General features: G+C 39.8%; 1 pseudogene; it reads left to right on the forward strand.

Moving 5' to 3' along the window:
• The first annotated feature begins 4,528 nt into the window (after window positions 1–4,528).
• Window positions 4,529–6,675, forward strand: LOC126616992 (UDP-D-apiose/UDP-D-xylose synthase 1-like; annotated as a pseudogene).
• Window positions 6,676–8,864: the final 2,189 nt, after the last annotated feature.

An 8,864-nucleotide genomic window follows, 5' to 3' on the forward strand; every position in this document is an offset into this window, starting at 1 on the left:
TTCAACAAATACACAGGTAAATATAGAGTTTTTGTATGAATTTTGAGTTAAATATTTTTTTTAAATTATTTTAGCTGCTGGATTTAAATTTGGACTGTTAGATTTTTTCCAACCGTTAGATTTGATCATAGTCGATCTCAATCATCATATTCAAATAAAATTATAATATATGAAAAAATGTTTGAACGTGGACCGTTGGATCAACCAACAACCATTTAAATTGTGGTCGTAGGATCAGAAAAAAGAGTCGTTAGGCTCATAATTACTTCCGACACGTGGGTGGGGTCCCGCTTGTTCTGCTGCTAGTGTGTACCAGTGCATGCGCGCATTGGGCCTGGGTGACTGGGTTTTGTAAGAGTATGAGTATGAGACAAACATTTAGAGCTAGATTGTCTAAATCTTTGTATGGAAAAATCATGTTGATACGCTTTTGGAAATCCTATTTGTTGTAGAATTATGAGAAATTGAGGTATACCAATTCTATATGGGATTTGACTCAGTATCATGAGTCTAGTTTATTCATATTGTGATATGGTTTAGTTATTTGAGTTCCATAAAAATTCTAATAGGAGAATACTTGGAACACTGCTATACATATATACTTAGCCATTGCTCTTGCAAATGCTTGCTCATATTATTCTGAATACTTATTGTTTGGAGAATACTTGTGCTTTGTTAAAAAGGAGAAGGTTAATTTGTTCAAAGAGTGGCATCATCTTCGATCTCTGGTTCTGCATGTCAGTTATTATGCGAGTTTCAATATTTTTATTTTCATGAGCATGATTAGTCTAGGTTCATATCTTGTTCTTGGTTTCTGATAATTCAATTGGTTAACTTGTGATTAGTGGTACTAAGACACACATGTGTTTATATATGTCTTATAGGTTTCACATCCGGTTTTCCACTCTCACATGTGGGGCACACCACTAACCCAACCCACTTTTCTGGCCGGTATTTGGCCCAATTTTAGCTTATAACCAATAACCCTAAATTGGCCCAAGGGTTGGAAGGAAGGGAGGGGGAATAGATGGTAAATTTTAGGACTTACTCCAAGGGTTGGAGTTGGTCTTATAGACAACTAAAGGGTACCATTTTTCCGAATTCCATTCATTTTGTAGCCGCTGACCTTAGCTATGGCTAGGATCGGTGACATTCTTTTTCTTCTCCTTTCTCTTTCTTTCTTTCCTTTCATTCTCCTTCATCTTCTGGCTTTACCTATCATGTTCACCACTTTCCTCCAACCCTCTGTACCCCTCTGACCTTTCTATTTTTAGCCCCTTCTTCCCGTTTTCCCGTTTCCCCTGCATTTCACCTTCCTTCAAATTTTTTCCCCTACTTCCTTCCTTTAACTTCCTGATACTTGTTTCCTTCATTTCGTCCAATTTCCTCCCACCCTTTTCCTCTTTTTTTCCTTTTCCTTTTCCTTTTTTCTTTTTCTCTTTTTTAGCCTTTCCTTCCACCTTCTATCGACCACATTTTCCTCCTGTTTTCTTATGTTTCCCTTTCCTTTCACTCTCTATCCCAATCGGCTCCATCCTGCATCATCGACTCTACAATTTAGTTCACCTTCTACTTCTTTTTACCGTGGTTTTTCGCATTTCACCCAGAAGGTGTGTAGAGTTCTCGCTTGGGTGTTCACACCACCTCCTTCGTTGGGTTTTCCTTTGTTGGCATTGTTGCTAGTGGGCTGCTTCTTCCCGCTGGCTTCCTTCGATTTGTGGCAGCTACTATTATGGTGCTCGGTGGCAGTGTTTGGGGCTCTGTTTGTGGTTTTGTGTTAACTCAGGTTTCACCCAGTTTTAGGGCTTTTTTAGCTTGATTTCAGGTTTGTGTTGGGGACGTTTGTTTCAGTTGGTTATCAAGCAAATATCCAGCGGTAAAGTTGGGAGGAAGCTACTAGGGTTTGCTTTGTTGTTTTTTATGTATTAGGCTCAAAATTTTGTTTTGCGCTCTTAGGTATAGAGGTCCATATTTTTGTTTGCGTGTCTGTTGTATTTGGGCTTTTTCTTATGTAATTATGTTGTTGGTAATAAAGTAGTCTTTTACTCAAAAAAAAAAGAAAAAGAAAAAAGAACCCCTTGTTGAATGGTTGTTGTAAGCCTTGTAAAAGGTATAACAATTTTATTCAAAGGTTGCACCTTATTATACATTAATTTTAGGTATTTTTTTTATCCAAAATGGTCCCTAAGATTTGCATAACTCTTCACTTTAGTCCATGAGATTTAAAATCGATAGAAGTAGTCCCTGAGATTGTCCACCATGAATCATTTTGGTTATTCTGTGAGCAATCTCTGTTAAATTGAGGGCATTTTTGTCAAATCAACCATTCCCCTTGAACATGGGTTTCTTTAATTTAACGGAGATTCACAGAATGACCAAAATAATTGAAGGTGGACAATCTCAGGGACCAAAGTGAGGAGTTATGACAATCTCATGAACTATTTTAGCTAAAAAGCCTTCATTGTACAATGTTTGCATAGTGAAACAACATATGTTTCAATGCGAACCAATGCCACTCTTACTAGCAGGGATGGAGGCAAAATTTGAGTGCCAATATTAAGAACGAAAGAAATTCATATGCATCTACTTAAATTGGGAGGAGGGCCGCATCTATTGTTTTTTTTTAATTAAAAATCTCCTACAATGTCATGAAATTAACCTTGCATTTAGAGAGAGAGGGAGGTGTGACTGTCGCTCCACCTCTGTTTCTTAGAGTCGCATTGCTTAATCAATAAGCGTATCTTTTCATGTGAAAGCCCTATTACATAAATCATTTATTCCTTCAACTAGGATTTGCTGATACATTTGTTATACTAATTATGCCCTAGCGCACGCGACGTGTGCAATTTGCTTTTTGGTTGGAGGGTATTCAAACTACATATTAATATAACTCATTTGGTCAACCAAAACCAATGAAATTACAATTATAACTCTTAATACATAAAAGAAAAAAATTGAGGGCATAAGAGCAACTTCACCCCTCATTTGGAGGCTGGCACATAAAAAACCCATTCCACCCCACAATATAGGCCGGCCCAAAGTCCACCCCAGTTCGTAGGCCGGTTCAAAATGGACTGCGTGAGGAACCAGCCTATTTGACGTCATGATGATGACAGCATGGTGTCAGCAAAGGCTTGATATGTTTTTTTGCTACAGGCGCGTGGGAAACACGCTTGAGTGGGCGTGAGTTTCCAACAACCGAGATATGGCAGGCCCCGCATTGCAGGCTCACTAAAAGGGTGCAGGACATGGGCCACGTGGCGTGTCTATGGCTGTTGGATTTCCAACGCCTAGTTTTCTGAACCATTAGATTTCCAACGGTAAAAAAAATTTGAATTTCAAACCCAACGGCTAGTGAAGTGGCAAAATTTGGGCTGTTCGATTCCTAGATCAGCTGTTACATCCCACATCGCCCAAGGGAGTGGATCCTGTAAGCCTTATATGTATATTTCCATCTCTACCTAGCACAAGGCCTTTTGGGAGCTCACTGGCTTCGGGTTCCATCGGAACTCCAAAGTTAAGCGAGTTCACGCGAGAGCAATCCCATGATGGGTCACCCACTGGGAAGTTCTCGTGTGAGTTCCCATAAACAACACCGTGAGGGCGTGGTCGGGGCCCAAAGCAGACAATATCATGCTAAGGTGGAGTCGTGCCCGGGATGTGGTGGGGGCTTGGGTCGAGATGTGACAATTTGGTATCAAAGTCAATCCCTGGCCGGGGATGTGTCGACGAGGACGTCGGGCCCCTAAGGGGGGTGGATTGTTACATCCCACATCGCCCATGGGAGTGAATCCTGTAAGCCTTATATGTATATTCCCATCTCTACCTAGCACGAGGTTTTTTTGGAGCTCATTGAGACCAAATCTTCTACACCCAAAATAGGTGTGGCTTCTCTGTGGCCCCAATGAATGTTTGACACCTATTAAATTCATGACAACAAAATTAAGAAAAATTAAGATATTTAATAGGAGTCAGACATTCATTGGGGCCACAGAGAGGCCACACCCATTTTGGGTGCAGAAGATTTGGTCTCAAGCTCATTGGCTTAGGGTTCCATTGGAACTCCAAAGTTAAGCGAGTTCGCGCAAGAGCAATCCCATGATGGGTGACCCACTGGGAAGTTCTCGTATGAGTTCCTAGAAACAAAACCGTGAGGGCATGGTCGAGGCCCAAAGCGGACAATATCGTGCTAAGGTGGAGTCGAGCCCAGGATCTGGTAGGGGCCTGGGCCGGGATATGACATTAACGGTCCAAGATTTTTGGCAAAAAAACATTTAAAAAAAACAGAAAAGTCATAATTCTTACCGTTGACCACGTGTCCAATTTTGGGTTGTTGGATTTCAATCTTTTTCAAAGTCTAGATTAATTAACTTAATAAAAATTATTAAAAATTGTTTTAAAATACAGAAAAAATAAAACAAAATTTTTTTTTCTATAAATACATAACCATCATCTTTCACCTTACACCACATTTCAATATTTTCAACACTTTGTACCAAAGCTTTCATATACTTTTGTGTGAAAAAATATGGCTACTTGGACGGTCATCGAAGATGTTACGTTGTGTGAATACAGGGTTCAAATTACTCATGACCCGATTACGAGTAATGAGATGCAGTTGCGAGAACTTTGGAGTAGAATTACTACAGCGTTTTGCAAGAGGCTTGGAAAAGACACAAGAAGTAATCAAGGTCTTCAAGGTCGTTGGAAAAAAACTCAACAAATTGATTACTAGTTGGAAAAACGCCATCTCTCATGCTGGCACTAATCTGAGTAGTGGCAGAAGTTTAGCGGGTCAGATGACAATATTTTTATTTATTTATTTGTATTACACCTGCATCAATATTTTTATTTATTTATTTGTATTACACCCCGCATTTTATAATATTGTCTAATCCCACATTTTATAGACACTTCAAGCACAAGCTTGGTACAATGTGATAAAAAAAAATGAATCATTCAACAGATGGGAATGTTGGAATGTTGTCAAAGATTGTTCCATATACAAACTTATGCCAACCGGTCTAGAAGTTGTCAAGCACAACCTCCCTCTACACAGTTCGCTAGAAGTAAACCCAGACCAACAGGAATGCGACACATTTGAAGAGCGGGAATGGACGCGTGAAGCAGTGCCGGAGCCGACTCGTCCGTCCCTAAGGCCTCAAGGTAAAAAGGCGGCAAAGAAAAAAGGGAGTTCTTCCAAGAATGACTACACAAAATATATGGACGAACTTGCTCACCAAGGTGAACTGACCATGGACCCTGACCATAGGCTGCTTAGTATGGGATCTAATACTAATTAGAGTATGCAAATTGTAGATCTAGAACATTATTTAACAGTTTTAACCATAAACCTTCTCTTCCTTTTAGCTCATAAGTTTTTCTTCGGATACGAGGCATTTCTATGTTTTCATTGTGTAATGTGGTTTCTTCAGATTGAGTCACTGATCAATGTAATAAGTTGCAATGAAGTTTGTTGATTTTGGTAACGAGAAACCTTACTTCTTGCGTGCTATGTTTTCATATGATCCTGCTTATTATGTGCTTAAAGAAGATGAATCCCCTTGCATTTTTGGATCTATTGAGAAGTAGAGATGGTCCTATGCATGTGCAAAGCAATTGATCGAGAGGCTGATCTATGGTTAGTCATCTCTTTGTTCTACGTTTATGTAGTGGTTCATAAATTGGCATTTGTAATATAGGTTTCTGATTCTGACCCAGTTTCTTCTTGTTTACAGCTGAGGGTGCGGAAAATGGTCTTGAATTTACCATTGTGAGACCCTTTAACTGGATTGGACCTAGGATAGATTTCATTCCTAGCATCGACGGCCCAAGTGAGGGTGTTCCAAAAGTTCTTGCATGCTTCAGTAATGTATGTCAAATAATGGTTGTAGCATTCCTTATTTATTTGGTATTTCAATATTTGTGTTGTGATCGTGCTCTGCTTTCATCTGTTATAGAATCTTCTTCTCCATGAGCATCTCAAGCTCGTAGATGGCGGCCAATCTCAGAGAACTTTTGCTATTGAAGCTGTTATGTTGATGATCGTAAGTGAAAAATACAAATCTCTTTTGCTCAAATTAATATTTAGTATGCAAAAGTTGTTGCTCAGTGATCCGTTTTCCTTAGGAAAATCCTGCTAGGGCCAATGGTCACATCTTCAATGTAGGCAACCCTAACAATGAAGTAACCGTTAGGCAGCTTGGTGAAATGATGACTGAGGTGAAGAATTCTCTTTGATACCATCTTCTATTTAGTTAATTAAGTTGAAGTAGAGGTATTTCATTAAACTGATATGGATACAAGCATTGATGGTCCCCTCGACATTACAGGTTTATGCGAAAGCAAGTGGCGAACCAAAACTGGAGACACCCACGATTGATGTTAGCTCTCAAGAATTCTATGGAGTGGGATAGATAGTGACAAGAGAATTCCTGACATGACTATTATCAACAAGCAGCTTGGTATCTATCTTTCATTTACCTCGTCTTTAATCTGCTTGACCCGTGTGACTTAACGGCGTTCTGACAACGTAATGGGGCTATCTATGACAGGTTGGAATCCAAAGACCTCTCTCTGGGACTTGCTTGAATCAACCCTCACCTATCAGCATAGGACGTATGCCGAGGCTGTCAATAAGGCTATTTCCCAATCATCTGCAAGCTAAATAAGAGTGCCGTTTGGTGTGACGAATCAAGGATCCTTGCTCAGTTGTGCTGTTGTTTGGGCAGGTGTTGAAATTCTTTCGAAAGAAGTCTTAATAGAATTTTATGGCCACACATTCATTGTATTGCAAAATAGACAATATATACAAGATACAATCCTTGTTCTATAAGGAAACAATAAAGAACACACAACTATCCTTCCTAAAAAGGATTTTAATAGTTACAATATATTTACATACCCTTTTTAATACCACACTCACGTTAACACTCCCCCTCAAGTTGGAGCATAGATATCACACATACCCAACTTGACAAGTGAGTTACCAAAAGATCTACTACACACGGCATGAGTGAGGATATCCACAAGTTGTTCTTCCGAGTTCACAAACGATATCGAAACAATTTTCTTCTCCAGCTTCTCCTTAATAAAATGACGATCACCCTCCACATGCTTTGTTCTGTCATGTTGTACTAGATTCTCTGCAATCTTCCGTGCGGATTTATTATCACAATACAAATTTGTCGCCTCCTTTGCTTTGAAACCTAGACCATCAAGTAACTTACGTAACCAAAGGACTTCACATATTCCATGTGCCATACCTCTAAATTCGGCCTTAGCTAATGATCTTAACACCACGTTTTGCTTCTTGCTCCTCCATGTAACTAGATTTCCCCCAACAAACGTAAAGTATCCAGAAGTATAGCGTCTATCAGTTACATCACTTGCCCAATCAGCATCAGTAAATCCTTCAATCCTCAGATGACCAGAATTTTTATACGAAATTCCTTTTCCTGGAGCCGACTTCAAATAAGCTAAAATCCGCATAACATCTGCCAAATGATCCACACTTGGCAAGTGCATAAAATGACTTACCACACTTACTGCATAGGCTATATCCGGACGGGTATGAGCTAAATAAATTAGTCTTCCTACTAGTCTCTGATATTTGTCTTTATCCACTGGTTCTTGATTAGGATAAATTCCCAAGTAATGTTTCTCCACAAGGGGAGTATCAACGGGTTTACACCCAAGCATCCCTATTTCCTTCAAAAAAATCCAGAACATATTTACGTTGAGACAAGAAAATACCTCTAGATGACAGAGCAACTTCCACGCCAAGAAAATATTTCAAATCTCCCAAATTCTTCATCTCGAACTCGGTGGCAAGGTTTTGTTCTAGCTTCATCATCTCTTCCGAACCATCACCTGTTATTATCATGTCATCCACATAAATAATTAAGGCTGTCACTTTACCACTTCCCCGTTTCACAAATATTGTATGATCCGAGTGATTTTGATAATACCCAATCCGCCTCATCACTTGGGTAAATCTACCAAACCACGCACGAGGCGATTGCTTAAGTCCATAGAGTGACTTTCGCAACCTACATACTTCGGTTTTCCCTCCAGCATCGTACCCCAGAGGAAAATCCATATATACCTCTTCTTCCAAGTGCCCATGAAGAAAAGCATTTTTCACATCATACTGTTTTAGTGGCCAATTCAAATATGCAGCTAAAGAAATCAAAACTCGTATTGTATTCATCTTCGCTACTGGAGAAAATGTCTTTTGATAATCAACACCATAAGTTTTAGTATAGCCTTTTGCTACTAACCTTGCTTTATACCTGTCTACCGATCCGTTTGCCTTGTATTTGATCGTAAAGACCCATCTACACCCAATTGGTTTCTTCCCTTTAGGTAGCTCAGTTACCTCCCATGTATCATTCTTATGTAGTGCCATCATTTCCTCATCCATCGCAGCAGCCCATTTAGGATCCTTCAAAGCCTCCTCAACTCGGGTTGGTGGTTGGATTGCTTCCATATTGTTTACCCAGGCTTGAAGTTCTGGTGCAAGGTTTGAGCATGACACATAATTAGCTATTGGATACTTCACTTTTCCTTCAGGAGAAAACCTGTCGAGAGGAACACCACGATTTTGCCTTGGCGGCAACTTATATGTACTCATAACATTATCTGGATTAGTTACATAAGCATCAGTTGTACTTACCTCAGGAATATTCAGATAAGACATATTGGGTGGCACTATTGAGCTTGAGAGAGAGGGGGTTGCGTGTTCGGCAGCTAATGGTTGCTGGAGCGGTGAAACTGGTTCGGCAACCCCCTGCTAACACTCTGCATCACACTCGGTAGCATATTGTAGAGAAGACTCAATTGATTCAGTGCTACTTGGCTGA

The sequence above is a fragment of the Malus sylvestris genome, chromosome 3, assembly GCF_916048215.2.
Source record: "Malus sylvestris chromosome 3, drMalSylv7.2, whole genome shotgun sequence".
Classification (NCBI taxonomy): domain Eukaryota; kingdom Viridiplantae; phylum Streptophyta; class Magnoliopsida; order Rosales; family Rosaceae; genus Malus; species Malus sylvestris.